Below are 17,119 nucleotides of genomic sequence, written 5' to 3' on the forward strand. Positions count from 1 at the left end.
TCTAGCACATGGCCATGCAATCTCCATAGACAAAACATTGGAAGTAGAATGGCCTTGCTGAAGAGCTCACTGACTTTCAACATAGCACCATCGTAGGATGCTACCTTTCCAGCAAGTATGTTCGTCAAATTTCTGCCCTGCTAGAGCTGCACCGGTCAACTGTGAGTGCAGTTATTTTGAAGTGGAATCATCTAGTAACAACGGCTCAGCTGCAAAGTGGTAGGCCACACAAGCTCACAGAACAGGACCGTCGAGTGCTGAAGCATGTAGCAACACTCACTACCGAGTTCCAAACTGCCTCTGGAAGCAGCAGCAGCACACAAGCCTAAGATCACCATGCACAATGCCAAATGTCAACTGGAGTGGTGTAAAGCTCGCCACCATAGGACTCTGGAGCAGTGGAAATGTGTTATCTGGAGTGATGAATCACGCTTCACCATCTGGCAGTCCCCTGGATGAATCTGGGTATGGCAGGTTCAAGCAGAATGCTACCTGCCCTATGCATAGTGCCAACTGTAAAGTTTGGTGGAGGAGAAAAGATGGTCTGGGGCAGTTTTTCCTCACTTGGGCTAGGCCCCTTAGTTCCAGTGAGGGGAAATCTTAACGCTACAGCATACAATGACATTCTGGAAGATTCCGTGCTTCCAACTTTGTGGCAACAGTTTTGGGAAGGCCCTTTGGTCTTTCAGCATGACAATGCACCCGTGCACAAAACGAGATCCATACAGAAATGGTTTGTCGAGATCAGTGAGGAAGAACTTGACTGGCCTGCACAGAGCCTTAACCTCAACCCCATCAAACACCTTTGGGATGAAGTGGAATAGCTAGCTAGCTAACGGCTGTTAACTGACGCTCAAGCTAACATTAGCTAGCTACCTAATTATGATAGGACAACCAATTTAACCTGAATGACCATCAAGTTCATAATTCGTAACGTTTGTTACTTACCATTTTCACGGTTTTCAGTCTACCAAAACACTGTTAGTGTGTGGAATAGCGTTAGCCGTTTTCCCCTAAGTCACACTAGAAGACTTGGAAGTTGCCATGTCTTGACACTTGCTCACGTTCTAGTGTACTTCACACACTTGTGGCTGGAGAAATAACCCACTGGCTGGGTCAAAAATCCATAATGTGTTGTGTCGTGGCTTTGCTGGCATGCATCTAAAAAGAATTGGTTAATAAGTTTGCCCCACCAAGATTGACATGCTAAAATCAACACTGCCATAACCTAACCTTAATAACCCAGCACCAACAACCCAACCCTGTTGTTTTTACAGAAAACAACCCAAATATAGTTTGATTGAGGGCCTCAATCTGTATTTTTGCCCTGTGACTGATTGCTTCTAGAACGGGAGAAGTAAAAACTTGATCAAGATGAGCTAGCTACTACTCGTATAAAGCAATGAAAGATCTTATTGTTAAAAATAATGATTGTATGAGCTACATTTGGGAATACATGCATTTGCTTATGTTGGGTACTAACTTCTAACTTATATAAATATCAGTATTCATGTTGCCATATTAGAACTGGGTGTATGCAAATCTACTGAGTGAGAAAGGGGAGTGCAGAAAGTTTACATTCTGTCAGAACATGTCATGGTTAAATCTCATGTATCCTATGGAGAGGAGAAGGGCAACGGTCTGGTTTCAGTCACTGATATGGTAGGACAGCCGTGAGTTAAGGAGGAGTGAGGAATGTGGGCCGAGGTCTGGTCAGATATTGTGAGGAGGAATAGTCTTAAGACAGTCTCCTGAGGGGGAAAAGGTGTTGTTGTACCCTCTTCACAACTGCCTTGGTGTGTTTTAACCATGATAGTTTGCTGGTGATGTGGACACCAATGAACTTGAAACTCTCGACACACTCCACTACAGCTCTGTCTAATGTTAATGGGGACCTGTTCGGCCCACCTTTTTCTGTAGTCCACGATCAGCTCCTTTGTCTTGCTCACATTGAGGGAGAGGTTGTTGTCCTGGCACCACACTGCCAGGTCTCTGACATCCTCCCTGTAGACTGTCTCATTGTTGTCGGTGATCCGGCCTACCACTGTTGTGTTGTCAGCAAACTTAATGATAGTGTTGGAGTTGTGTTTGGTCACACAGTCGTGGGTGAACTGGGAGTACAGGAGGGGACTAAGCACGCACCCCTGAGGAGCCCCAGTGTTGAGAATCAGAGTGGCAGACGTGTTGTTGCCTACCCTTACCACCTGGGGGCGGCCCGTCAGGAAGTCCAAGATTCAGATGAAGAGGGAGTTGTTTAGTCCCAGGGTCCTTAGCCTAGTGATGAGCATTGTGGGCGCTATGTTTTTGAACACTGAGCTGTAATCAATGAACAGCATTCTCACATCCTTTTGTCCAGGTGGGAAAGTGTGGAGTGCGATTGAGATTGCGTCATCTGTGGATCTGTTGGAGCGGTATGCGAATTGGAGTGGGTCTAGGGTATCCGGGATGATGCTGTTGTGGGCCATGACCAGCCTTTCAAAGCACGTCATGGCTACCGACATGAGTGCTACGGAGCGATAATCATTTAGGCAGGTTACCTTAGTGTTCTTGGGCACAGGGACTATGGTGGTCTGCTTAAAACATGTTGGTATTACAGACTCGGACAGGGAGAGGTTGAAAATATCAGTGAAGACACTTGCCGGTTGGTCAGCGCATGCTCGCAGTACACATCCTGGTAATCCGTCTGGCCCTGCGGCCTTGTGAATGTTGACCTGTTTAAAAGTCTTACTCACATCGGCTGCGTAGGGCGTGATCACCCAGTCGTCCGGAAACAGCTGGTGCTCTCATGCATGTTTCAGTGTAATTTGCCATAGTTTAGTTCTTCTGGTAGGCTCGTGTCACTGGGCATCTATCGGCTGTGCTTCCCTTTGAAGTCTGTAATGGTTTGTAAGCCCTGCCACATCCAACGAGCGTCAGAGCCTTTATAGTACGACTTGATCTTAGTCCTGTATTGACACTTTGCCTGTTTGATGGTTCGTCGGAGGGCATAGTGGGATTTCTTATAAGCTTCTGGGTTAGAGTCCTGCTCCTTGAAAGCAGCAGCTCTAGCCTTTAGCTCAGTGCGGATGTTGCCTGTAATCCATGGCTTCTGGTTAGGGTATGTACGTATGGTCACTGTGGGGACGACGTCTTCGATGCACTTATTGATGAAGCCAATGACTGTTGTGGTGTACTCCTGAATGCCATCGGAGGAATTCCGGAACATATTCCAATCTGTGCTGCAAAACAGTCCTGTAGCTTAGCATCTGCTTCGTCTGACCACTTTCTTATTGATCGAGTCACTGGTGCTTCCTGCTTTAATTTTAGCTTGTAAGCAGGAATCAAGAGGATAGAATTATGGTCAGATTTGCCAAATGGAGGGCGGGGGGGAGCTTTGTATGCGTCTCTGTGTGTGGAGTAAAGGTGGTCCAGAGTTCTTTTCACCCTGGTTGCACATTTAACATGCTGATAGAAATTTGGTAAGACGGATTTAAGTTTTCCTGCATTAAAGACCTCGGCTACTAGGAACACTGCCTCTGGGTGAGCGTTTTCCTGTTTGTTTATGGCGGAATACAGCCCATTCAATGCGGTCTTTGTGCCAGCCTCAGTCTATGGTGGTATGTAAACAGCTATGAAAAATACAGATAAACTCTCTTGGTAGGTAGTGTGGTTTACAGCTTAACATGAGATACTCTACCTCAGGCGAGCAATACCTCGAGACTTCCTTAGATATCGTGCACCATCTGTTATTTACAAAATACATAGTCTGCTGTCCCTTGTCTTACCAGACACCGCTGTTCTATCCTGCCGGTGCAGCGTATAACCATCCAGCTGTATGTTGACAATGTCGTCGTTTAACCACGACTCCGTGAAGTATAAGATATTACAGTTTTGAATGTTCCGTTGGTAGTTTAGTCTTTGAGGTCATCGATTTTATTTTCCTAAGATTGCACGTTTGCTAGAAGAATGGAAGGAAGTGGGGGTTTATTCGATCGCCTACGAATTCTCAGAAGGCATTCTGCCCTTTGGCCCCTATTTCTCCGCCTTCTCTTCACGCAATTGACGGGGATCTGGGCCTGTTCCCGGGGAAGGAGTATATCGTTCACGTCGGGCTCGTTAAAGGGAAAAAAAGCATTCTGCCAGTCCGTGGTGAGTAATCGCAGTTCTGATGTCCTGTTGTTCTTTTCGGTCATAAGAGACGGTAGTGACAACATTATGTACAAATGAAACGATTAAAAGAACACAATTGGTTGGGAATACGTAAAACGTCAGCCTTGCTCTCCGTCCTAAAGACAGTTATGCCATGCTCCACGTTTGATCCAACATCCCTAAACAAATTGATGTTTATAATGTGTTATTGTCTACTTGATATACAGTAGGGTCTCGTTAGTCTGTTTAGACACAGAGATACTTACCTCATAATGTGTAGAGAACTGTTCCTTGATGGATAGGCTGTTGTACAACACACAGAGCTATTTTCCTTTATTCAGGACATTTAGAATCACAACACATTACAGAGTAGCCTAGTGGGATTATTCACCAAATTATCTGGTGATCAGGTTATGAAATGTCATGACAAAGACATTTTAGTTTCCATTTTTCATCTGAAATATTAAATGATTTATCGTCCTAGGTCTATGTTGTTGTTAGGTGAAGTTATGGGTCCTACAGTAGGTCTATGTTGTTGTTAGGTGAATTTATGGGTCCTACAGTCGGTCAATCAATCAAATGTATTTATAAAGCCCTTTTTACATCAGCTGATGTCGCAAAGTGCTATACAGAAACCCAGCCTAAAACCCCAAACAGCAAGCAATGCAGATGTAGAAGCACAATGGCTAGGAAAAACTCCCTAGAAAGGCAGGAACCTAGGAATAAACCTAGAGAGGAACTAGGCTCTGATGGGTGGCCAGTCCTCTTCTGTTTGTGCCAGGTTGAGATTATAACAGTACATGGCCAAGATGTTCAAACGTTCATAGATGACCAGCAGGGTCAAATAATAATAACAATATCACAGTGGTTGTAGAGGGTGCAACAGGTCAGCACCTCAGGAGTAAATGTCAGTTGGCTTTTCATAGCCGAGCATTCAGAGTTTGAGACAGCAGGTGCGGTAGAGTGAGAGAGCCGCACCTGTCCAGTGAACAGGTCAGGGTTCCATAGCCGCAGGCAGAACAGTTGAGACTGAAGCAGTAGCACGACCGGGTGGACTGGGGACAGCAAGGAGTCATCAGGACAGGTAGGTCTATGTTATTGTTAGGGGAGGTTATGGGTCTTACAGTAGGTATGTGTTGTTGTTAGGTGAAGTTATGGGTCTTACAGAAGGTCTAGGTTATTGTTAGGTGAAGTTATGGATCCTACAGTAGGTCTATGCTGTTAGGTGAAGTTATGGGTCTTACAGAAGGTCTAGGTTATTGTTAGGTGAAGTTATGTGCCAATTGTCAGGTTGATGGACAAGCTAGCCAAAGAGCATTTTACTTGTTGAGGTATAATGCAGTTGATTTGCGGCAATAACACAAACACTATATTAAGCAAAAGATTCAAACAAGCCTTACAGATATAATCCAAAAGTAGTGTGAAATGCACTTATAAGCAACCTGGAAATGGAGGGTATATTTGCTGTCAGCCCATGAGAACTCCCCTGAGTTTTCCCCCACGGTGGTGAGCTAGTGAATAGACACAGAGCTGAATGTGAGTTTCCTTGAGTAGCACTCCTGATCTTGCGTTGTAATATTCAGAATACATTGGGGGGAAAAAAATCTTCGCTCACCATTTTTGCTCCAACCAGATATACTACATCCATAACTAGTGGTTTCCTCATTAGCAGATATACTACATCCATAACTAGCGGTTTCCTCATTAGTAGATATACTACATCCATAACTAGCGGTTTCAGCATTAGCATGGAGGAGTTTCTACAACCAAATTGTGTGTGCATCGCCCTCCTGACGCAATTTTAGCAAACACAGAAAGGGGCCTATATTGGAGACCAAAAGTCATCTGGCACACTGACTAGAGTTTCAACAACACAAATAACTTATTTCTAGCCTACAATCATCAATGTTACTACTGTGAAAACAAGACAATTGTCATATAATTTAACAGACGTCAATTGTTGTACAACTTCATGACTATGCTCTGTGCATAACCTTTTACCTCAAATAAACAGTGGATATCTGCTGTTGTGGGCCTTTAATCTTATGGCTGCGATCCTGTTACAACAGCCAGTGAAAGTACAGGGCACCAAATTCAAATAACAGAAATCTCATAATTAAAATTCCTCAAACATACAAGTATCTTATACCATTTTAAAGGTAATATTGTTGTTAATCCCACCACAGTGTCCGATTTCAAAAAGGCTTTACAGCGAAAGCACCACAAACGGTTATGTTAGGTCACTGCCAAATCACAGAAAAACACAGCCATTTTTCCAGCCAAAGACAGGAGTCACAAAAAGCAAAAATAGAGATACAATTAATCACTAACCTTTGATTATCTTCAACAGATGACACTCATAGGACTTCATGTTACACAATACATGTATGTTTTGTTCGGTAAAGTTCATATTTATATCAAAAAATCTCAGTATACATTGGCGCGTTATGTTCAGTAGTTCCAAAAACATCCGGTGATTTTGCAGAGAGCCACATCAATTTACAGAAATAGTCATTATAAATGTTGATGAAAATACAAGTGTTATACATGGAAATATAGATAAACTTCTCCTTAATGCAACCGCTGTGTCAGATTTCAAAAAAGCTTCACGGAAAAAGCAAACGATGCAATAATCTGAGTAGGGCGCTCAGAGACCCATCAAGCCAAAAAGATATCCGCCATATTGTGGAGTCAACAAAGTTAGAAATTGCATTATAAATATTCACTTACCTTTGATGATCTTCATCAGAATGCACTCCCAGGAATCCCAGTTCCACAATAAATGTTTGATTTGTTCGATAATGTCCATCATTTATGTCCAAATAGCTACTTTTGTTAGCGCGTTTGGTAAACAAATCAAAACTCACGAAGCGCGTTCACTAGTTGCAGCCGAAATGTCAAAAAGTGATATTACCGTTGTAAGAAACATGTCAAAGGATGTATAGAATCAATCTTTAGGATATTTTTTAACATGAATCTTCAATAATGTTCCAACCGGAGAATTCCTTTGTCTTCAGAAAAAGCCAATGGAACGGGAGCTACCTCTCATGTGAAAGCGCGTGACCTGCTCCTGGCACTCTGCCAGACCTCTGACTCAATCCCCTCTCATTCAGCCCCCCTTTACAGTAGAAGCCTCAAACAAGTTTCTAAAGACGGTTGACATCTAGTGGAAGCCTTAGGAAGTGCAACATGACCAATATCCCACTGTTTCTTCAATAGGGGCTGAGTTGAAAATCGACCAACCTCAGATTTCTCAGGTTTTTGCCTGCCATATGAGTTATGTTATACTCAAAGACATCCTTCAAACAGTTTTAGAAACTTCAGAGTGTTTTTCATCCAAATATACGAATAATATGCATATATTAGCAACTGGGACTGAGGAGCAGGCAGTTTACTCTGGGCACCTCTGGGCACCTTATTCATCCAAGCTACTCAATACTGCCCACAGCCATAAGAAGTTTTAACCATCTGTCTGACATTTTCGTTCACACAGGAGAGAGATGTGAATATCGTGGATCCTCTGGGGAGCCTCAACAACATCATGATGCTGATGAGGCAGAGAAGAGTCTCTCTACATGGACACCTCAAGAAACACCATCAGAGACCCACAGGGAAGAAACCTCACTGCTGCTCTGATTGTGGGAAACGTTGCAAATCTTCATCAGAACTTAAAAATCACCAGCGAGTACACACAGGAGAGAAATCTTATAGCTGTGATTAATGTGGGAAGATTTTTACTACATTTAACAATCTGACTATACACCAGAGAACACACACAGGAGAGAAATCTTATAGCTGTGATCAATGTGGGAAGATTTTTACTACATTTAACAATCTGACTACACACCAGAGAACACACACAGGAGAGAAATCTTATAGCTGTGATCAATGTGGGAAGACTTTTACTCAGTCAGACTCCCTGAAATCACACCGGAAACTACACACAGGAGAGAAATCTTATAGCTGTGGTCAATGTGGGAAGAGTTTTACTACATCTAGCTATCTGACAGTACACCAGAGAACACACACAGGCGAGAAATCTCGTAGCTGTGATCAATGTGGGAAGAGTTCTACTACATCTAGCCATCTGACTAGACACCAGCGAGTACACACAGGAGAGAAATCTTATAGCTGTAGTCAATGTGGGAGGAGTTTTACTCAGCTAAACAGCCTGAAAGAATACCAGAGAACAAACACAGGAGAGAAATCTCCTAGCTGTGATCAATGTGGGAAGAGATACTCTGGTAAAAGATCTCCGATCAAGCATCAGAAAAAACATACATGAAGGAGTTGAATTTGAAAATTCATGATATCAATGAAATAATGTCTCAATATAGAATGTTTTAACATTGTAGTAGGAGTATTTTAATGATGTCATATTGTAGAACCCTAAACGTTTGCCCCCTGTTCTATTGATTTCAGCATGATACGTATATTAGACTCTAGGAAAATCCAGGCTCTGAATTGAAAGAGTATTATATAACAAACAGTGACTAACAAAAAAAGAGCTGTGTTACACTTACCATGTTGGTGACCCACTTGAATCAAAATGCAACACTTCAAAATGTAGCGAGCTGTTTTCTACAAATTGAAAAGGTGCTTGTTTAAAAAAATACAAGTAATATGATAATTATTGCAGATGTTTGTGTATGTAGTACATTGCAAATTGTCTTTATTTCACTACTGAAGAAGCATGACTCAAATCACCTCATATTTCAAACATTCAGCCTGACAAAAGATACATGTTTTATGATTCCATACCTCACTATTAAATGTATTATTGCCAATACATATTAACAAAGGGGTGGAAAGTTACTACAGATAATAGGGGTTGGTTGCTGATTGTCTCAAGGGTGTGCAGTCAACAAGTTTTGTGTTTTGCATTTAGCCAGTACGTTGCCATTGATCACAATTTATTTTGACGTTTTTCGGTATTGGAGATGAGTTTTGTTTGGGCTCATTCCAAGGGGACGAGAGTTCTAGAAGCTAGTGGGGGAAAAATATAGGATATATTTGTTGTCTTAAGGGGGAAGGTGTTACAGGCTTACTGTTTTTCCATTTATGTTTTGAGGTTTGGACTTGAGCACGTAGGGCGCACTGATTGGTGTCACCTCGTTAGTCAGTATGTGTTACACCTGTGCTGGCTTGTACATCTCGTTAGTGGGAAGGTGTTTCACCTGAGCTGGTCCAGGTTCTATTTAAGAGTGTCAGGCCCAGTGCTCCAGTTGTCTTGATATATGTGGAGAGTCAACACCTTTAGTTGTTCCACTTTTTTGGTTTACTTGTTGTCTTTAAGTTTGTTGTGGATTTTTCTTTTGTTTGCCTCTTCTTGGGCAGATTTAGTGGGTCTCATGGTGGGTGTCTTTTAGGTCCCAGTTGTTACTAGTCAACTGTCAGTGGACACCCTCATAGTGTCTTTCAGAACCCCTCCTAAAACCCCACCTGTTCAGTTGTGGTTGTTGTCAGTGACTCTTTGTTAGTTCCCTCTTCTATTTAAGGGACTTTTCTGGTTTTCTTGCTGGGGAACGTAACAACAAACAATGTAGTAAAACAAGCTTATATTTTGGGTTGGATGTTGCATCCAATTCTTAGTATTTTAATCAATGGCATTTCCTTAGAATGCTCATTAGTCTTTCAGTTAATCTTTTTTATCCTCTTATGTTTGTTATAAATATTTGTTTTATATGAATTTATAAGTTTCCTGTGAAGCCATTGTGTTGCATCATGTCTGAAATGTGCTGTATAAATATAGCTTGATTTGAACATATTGCCAAACAAATGAACCCAATGACCAACCAATCAACAGACTCTTGCTAAACCAATGAATAAATATGTGCAAAAGCAACACATCTGTGTCCATCTTAGTATGAAAAACAGTATAAAGTCAGTATATCTCCCACTATGTCAAAATAGTGCACGCTATGTACATTAAGTATCACTTTCCAACCAACCCAGTGCATTTGTTGAAAATGAATATCTTTGAATTCAACAATATGTTGAAGAATTCAACTACTGAGAACTGAAACAAACATATCAATCACACCTTTCCAGCCTGCTGAAGGCGTGGTGGAGTGGTAAACATCACCCCTGGCTCTACCAGGGGCATGAGGTGGTCTCCCACAGCTCTGCTTATGTCATGTTTTGTGGCCTTGCCGTTCCATTTCTTGACTGCCCCTGCAACACAGAAAGAAACACATTTAGTCATATTATATAAAACACTCAAAGTAATGGATATGGTGCATCTATGGCCTCAGTTACTCCTGGCACCTAAATGTGACTTCTGTCATACGATCACTCCAAGCTGCATTAGGTTCAGATCTACCAGGATGGGCCTTTGACATAGTCTGGATGCAGTCATGCCACCAAATATGCATAAGCAATGTAAAGAGATGGGGTGAATGAGTGGGGAAAAGTACATTTTACACAAATGACCTAAATAATATCAAAGAACAAATGTGTGTGTCTGAGGGGAAAATTACTGTCATACAGGTGAAAGGGGTGAGAAATTACTCCAATATCAGTGGACAATTTGCACTAATGTAAGTAACCATAGATGATGGCTATTCCCTTTTGCTGATGTGATGAACCACTAAGGGGACATAAATATTTACCATCTAAACGACGTGTGACCTCACCTCTCTGGCTGTAGAAGTGTTCTTCCAAACCAGTCCCTCAACAGCTCTCTGACTGAGCTCYACCCTCACTGGGTCTTCAGAGGAGAGGAAGGCTGAGAAAGGATGGAAGGATGAATGGATCAGTCAGTCAATAAAGTGTATAGCTGCTGTCTATGCTGTCCGACAAAATCACTATTTTAGTAGTTTCTTAAATAAGGCTTTGTGACTGCTGAATACCAACTATCAATCACTTAGATCATGTATTTTCAGGTAGAGATACATCCTTGGGACGTCCCTAGCCCATTGAAGTTGACATTTAAAATAGTTAAGGTTTAGGGTAGGGATGTCCCAAGGATTCTAGATAGCATTGACCATTGTGCATTATTCTGTCTCTTTTACATAGCAGGTCTAAAAGAAACACAGACAAGACAAGTAGGTATGCAGTGCATTATGGTCATTGTAGTTTAAAAAATAGCATCTAATTATGCCAATCTGTATGTGGGGTTGTTTGAGAAGAATGTGATTTTCAGCCCTAACAATCCATTCTAGCACCTCATCAAGCTCTGAAAAAGGTTTCATTGATGACGTGTTCCTTCTATTCCAGGGCACAGCAGAGGAACTTCATCGATTTCACTCTATCAATACAAGCAGTGAACATCTGAAATTCACCCTCACCTTTGATGTGCATTAAACAAGTTATCTGGAAATTTTTATTAAGAGGGAGGGGGGTGGCTTTAGCACAGACCTATACAGAAAGCCGACGGACAGGAATTTCCTGTTACGCGGAGACAGCGTCCACCCTAGCTCTCTGAGATACATTGGTATCGAACATGTTAAGACTCCCGGGGGAGAGGGTCACGTAATGCAGCGAAGCTAGGAAGAAGCGTGACCGAGAGTTCCCAATAAATCTTTAACAACTTATCCTAAAACTTGATAAGTTCACCCATACTGATTACTACACTTTAGCCAAGTGTGTGGTGATATTCCTAGGGAAGCCAAGGGAAGCACTGAAACAGGCCAAGAAACGACAAAGAATGAACCTCTGACCATGGCCTCCTCAGAAACACAAGATGGCACCATGACATCTTAGGAAGAAGCTAGGCTAGCTCACGTCCTCAAAGTGATCAAAGAAGGCAATGACTCTCTCACAACACAATTTAGCTTGAAAACGGCTGAGTTCAGCTGCTCCATCTCAGCACAGTTGGCTGAGTTCAGCTGCTCCATCTCAGCACAGTTGGCTGAGTTCAGCTGCTCCATCTCAGCACAGTTGGCTGAGTTCAGCTGCTCCATTTCAGCACAGTTGGCTGAGTTCAGCTGCTCCATCTCAGCACAGTTGGCTGAAATCAAAAACTCCATCTCAGGTTGACAACAACTATCAACACGCTAGGATCACGAATGGAAGAAGCTGAAGAGCATCAGCACTGCTGAGGACAAGCTAGAGGGAATGGGAACAGAAGGATAAACTAGAGGGAATGGGGACAGAAGGACATACTAGAGGGAATGGGGACAGAAGGACAAGCTAGAGAGTATGGGGACAGAAGGACAAGCGTAGAGAATGGTGTACAGAAGAACAAGCTAGAGGGAATGGGGAGAGAAGGACAGGCTAGAGGGAATTGGGACAGAAGGACAGGCTAGAGGGAATGGGGACAGAAGACAAGCTAGAGGGAATGGGGACAGAAGGACAAGCTAGAGGAATGGGACAGAAGGACAAGCTAGAGGGAATGGACGAAGGACAAGCTAGAGGATGGGGACAGAAGACAAGCTAGAGGGATGGGGACAGAAGGACAAGCTTGAGGGAATGGGGACAGAAGGACAAGCGAGAGGAATGGGGACAGAAGGACACAATAGAGGAATGGGGACAGAGGGACAGGCTAGAGGGTATGGGGACAGAAGGACACAATAGAGGGAATGGGACAGAGGGACAGGCTAGAGGGAATGGGACAGAGGACAAGCTAGAGGGAATGGGGACAGAAGAACAGGCTAGAGGGAATGGGGACAGAAGGACAAGCTAGAGGGAATGGGACAGAAGGACAAGCTAGAGGGAATGAGGACAGAAGGAAATGCTAGAGAATGGGACAGAAGAACAAGCTAGGGGAATGAGGACAGAAGGACAAGCTAGAGGGAATGGGGACAGAAGGACAAGCTAGAGGGAATGGGGACAGAAGGACAAGCTAGAGGGAGTGGGGACAGAAGGACAAGCTAGAGGGAATGGGGACAGAAGGACAGGCTAGAGGGAATGGGACAGAAGGACAGGCTAGAGGCAATGGGACAGAAGGACAAGCTAGAGGGAATGGGGACAGAAGGACAAGCTAGAGGGAATGGGGACAGAAGGACAAGCTAGAGGGAATGGGGAAAGAAGGACAGGCTAGAGGGAATGGGGACAGAAGGACAAGCTACAGGGAATGGGGACAGAAGGACAAGCTAGAGGGAATGAGGACAAAAGTACACGCTTGAGGGAATGGGGACAGAAGGACAAGCTAGAAGGCATGGGACAGAAGGACAAGCTAGAGGGAATGGGGGCAGAAGGACAGGCTAGAGGATATGGGGACAGAAAGACAGGCTAGAGGGGATGGGACAGAAGGACAAGCTAGAGGAATGGGGACAGAAGAACAGGCTAGAGGAATGGGGACAGAAGGACAGGCTAGAGGGTATGGGGACAGAGGGACAAGCGAGAGGGAATGGGACAGAAGGACAAGCTAGAGGGAATGGGGACAGAGGGACAAGCTAGAGGGAATGGGAGAGAAGGACAGGCTAGAGGGAATTGGGACAGAAGGACAGGCTAGAGGGAATGGGGACAGAAGGACAAGCTGGAGGGAATGGGACAGAAGGACAAGCTAGAGGGAATGGGGACAGAAGGACAAGCTAGAGGGAATGGGGACAGAAGGACAGAGCTAGAGGGTATGGTGACAGAAGGACAAGCTAGAGGAATGGGGACAGAATGACATGCTAGAGGAATGGTGACAGAAGGACAAGCTAGAGGGAATGGGGACAGAAGGACAAGCTAGAAGGAATGGGGACAGAAGGACAAGCTAGAGGGAATGGGGACAGAAGGGACAGGCTAGCAGGGTATGGGGACAGAAGGACAAGCTAGAGGGAATGGGGACAGAAGGACAAGCTAGAGGGAATGGGGACAGAAGGACAAGCTAGAGGGAATGGGGACAGAACTTCAGAAACTCTGCAAAAACAACGAATACCTGATGAATAAGGTCGACCATTTGGAAAATTACAGTAGGCGAAGCAACATTAGAATGATCGTCCTCTGTGAGGGGACGGACCCCATTGATTTCTCTGCTGCCATTATCCCCTCCCTACTGGGCAAGGAACATTTAGCTGAACCCCTGGTTATCCAACGGGCACACAGGTCACTTGGCCCTCGCCCATCCCCTGATCAGAACACACAACCCTTCCTCGTTCGGTTCCTGAGGTACCAGGACAGAGAGAAAGTTCTCAGAACCGCGGCCAAACATTTCAAGGAGAAAGGAGTGATTCTACTCAACGGGGAGGCAATTTAATTTTTTCCAGACATGAATCCCGGGATTGTCAAACGTACGAAGGATTTCGACCAGGTGAAAAAATAACCTCCAAGAACCTTCCCTTTGAGCTGCTTCAACCTCCGACGATGAGAATCATCAATGGAGGACAGAGAAGATTCTTCAAAACGCCCAAAGAAGTCACAACTTTTCTCTGCAGACTGCAGTGCAGGCGACTGGCTCAGGACATGGTTGATTGGCTAGCGGACCGGGTTCATTTCACTGCTAGCTGGGCTGTGTCCCACTTCCCTGCCTTATTACTGCTAGCTGAGCTGTGTACCACTACCCTGCCTTATTACTGCAGAACTAGTAGGACTGCTTTGCTGGATTATACTATAGCTTACTGGCAGATCAATGAGGTCAGATCCCAATATCCATGTAAACATAGCTTACTGGCAGATTTTTCAAATTATTTGAAGGGTTAAGGAATCCCCCCCAATACCCAGGTAAACATAGCTTACTGACAGATCAATAGTCAGATCCCATGTAAAACATTAGCTTTACTGACAAGATCAATGAGGTTTAGATCCCAATACCCATGTAAACATAGCTTACTGACAGATCAATGAGGTCAGATCCCAATACCCATGTAAACATAGCTTACTGGCAGATCAATGAGGTTAGATCCCAGTACCCATGTAAACATAGCTTACTGACAAATCAATGAGGTTAGATCCCAATACATTGATAATGTCTACACTGTATTTCTGATCACTTTGATGTTATTTTAATGGACAAAAATTTAGCTTTCTGTAAAAAACAAGGACATTTCTAAGTGACCCCAAACTTTTGAACGATAGTATACATCTACATGATGTATTCTTACACCATGTAGGAGCAGTATAGACCTAGTCTGTTCATTATATACATCTACATGATGTATTGTAACACCATGTAGGAGCAGTATAGACCTAGTCGAGCAGTATAGGAAAAACCTAGTCTGTTCATTATATACATCTACATGATGTATGTTGTAACACCATGTAGGAGCAGTATAGACCTAGTCTGTTCATTATATACATCTACATGATGTATTGTTACACCATGTGAGGCAGTATAGACCTAGTCTGTTCATTATATACATCTACATGATGTATTGTAACACCATGTAGGAGCAGTATAGACCTAGTCTGTTCATTATATACATCTACATGATGTATGTTACACCATGTAGGAGCAGTTATGACCTAGTCTGTTCATTATATTACAGTGGGGCAAAAAAGTATTTAGTCAGCCACAATTGTGCAAGTTCGTCCACTTAAAAAAGATGAGAGAGGCCTGTAATTTTCATCATAGGTACACTTCAACTATGACAGACAAAATGAGAAACAAAAATCCAGAAAATCACATTGTAGGATTTTTTTATGAATTTATTTGCAAATTATGTTGGAAAATAAGTTTGGTCACCTACAAACAAGCAAGATTTCTGGCTCTCACAGACCGTAACTTCTTCTTTAAGAGGCTCTTCTGTCCTCCACTCGTTACCTGTATAATGGCACCTGTTTGAACTTGTTATCAGTTATAAAAGATACCTGTCCACAACCTCAAACAGTCACACTCCAAACTCCACTAGGCCAAGACCAAAGAGCTGTCAAAGGACACCAGAAACAATATTGTAGACCTGCACCAGGCTGGGAAGACTGAATCTGCAATAGGTAAGCAGCTTGTTTGAAGAAATCAACTGTGGAGCAATTATTAGGAAATGGAAGACATACAAGACCACTGATGATCTCCCTCGATCTGGGGCTCCACGCAAGATCTCACCCCGTGGGGTCAAAATGATCACAAGAACGGTGAGCAAAAATCCCAGAACCACACGGGGGGACCTAGTGAATGACCTGCAGAGAGCTGGGACCAAAGTAACAAAGCCTACCATCAGTAACACACTACGCGCCAGGGACTCAAATCCTGCAGTGCCAGACGTGTCCCCCTGCTTAAGCCAGTACATGTCCAGGCCGTCTGAAGTTTGCTAGAGAGCATTTGGATGATCCAGAAGAAGATTGGGAGAATGTCATATGGTCAGATGAAACCAAAATATAACTTTTTGGTAAAAACTCAACTCGTTGTGTTTGGAGGACAAAGAATGCTGAGTTGCATCCAAAGAACACCATACCTACTGTGAAGCATGGGGGTGGAAACATCATGCTTTGGGGCTGTTTTTTCTGCAAAGGCACCAGGACGACCGATCCATGTAAAGGAAAGAATGAATGGGGGCCATGTATCGTGAGATTTTGAGTGAAAACCTCCTTCCATCAGCAAGGGCATTGAAGATGAAACGTGGCTGGGTCTTTCAGCATGACAATGATCCCAAACACACCGCCGCGGGCAACGAAGGAGTGGCTTCGTAAGAAGCTTTCAAGGTCCTGGAGTGGCCTAGCCAGTCTCCAGATCTCAACCCATAGAAAATCTTTGGAGGGAGTTGAAAGTCCATGTTGCCCAGCAACAGCCCCAAACATCACTGCTCTAGAGGAGAGTCTGCATGGAGGAATGGGCCAAAATACCAGCAACAGTGTGTGAAAACCTTGTGAAGACTTACAGAAAACGTTTGACCTCTGTCATTGCCAACAAAGGGTATATAACAAAGTATTGAGATAAACTTTTGTTATTGACCAATACTTATTTTCCACCATAATTTGCAAATAAATTCATAAAAAATCCTACAATGTGATTTTCTGGATTTTTTTTTCTCATTTTGTCTGTCATAGTTGAAGTGTACCTATGATGAAAATTACAGGCCTCTCTCATCTTTTTATGTGGGAGAACTTGCACAATTGGTGGCTGACTAAATACTTTTTGCCCCACTGTACATCTACATGATGTATTGTTACACCATGAGGAGCCAAGTAT

General features: G+C 43.4%; 1 pseudogene; it reads left to right on the forward strand.

Moving 5' to 3' along the window:
• The first annotated feature begins 7,592 nt into the window (after positions 1–7,592).
• LOC112068379 (zinc finger protein 135-like) lies at positions 7,593–8,415 on the forward strand (annotated as a pseudogene).
• The last annotated feature ends 8,704 nt before the right edge of the window (positions 8,416–17,119 follow it).

The sequence above is a fragment of the Salvelinus sp. IW2-2015 genome, unplaced genomic scaffold (genome assembly GCF_002910315.2).
Source record: "Salvelinus sp. IW2-2015 unplaced genomic scaffold, ASM291031v2 Un_scaffold467, whole genome shotgun sequence".
Classification (NCBI taxonomy): domain Eukaryota; kingdom Metazoa; phylum Chordata; class Actinopteri; order Salmoniformes; family Salmonidae; genus Salvelinus; species Salvelinus sp. IW2-2015.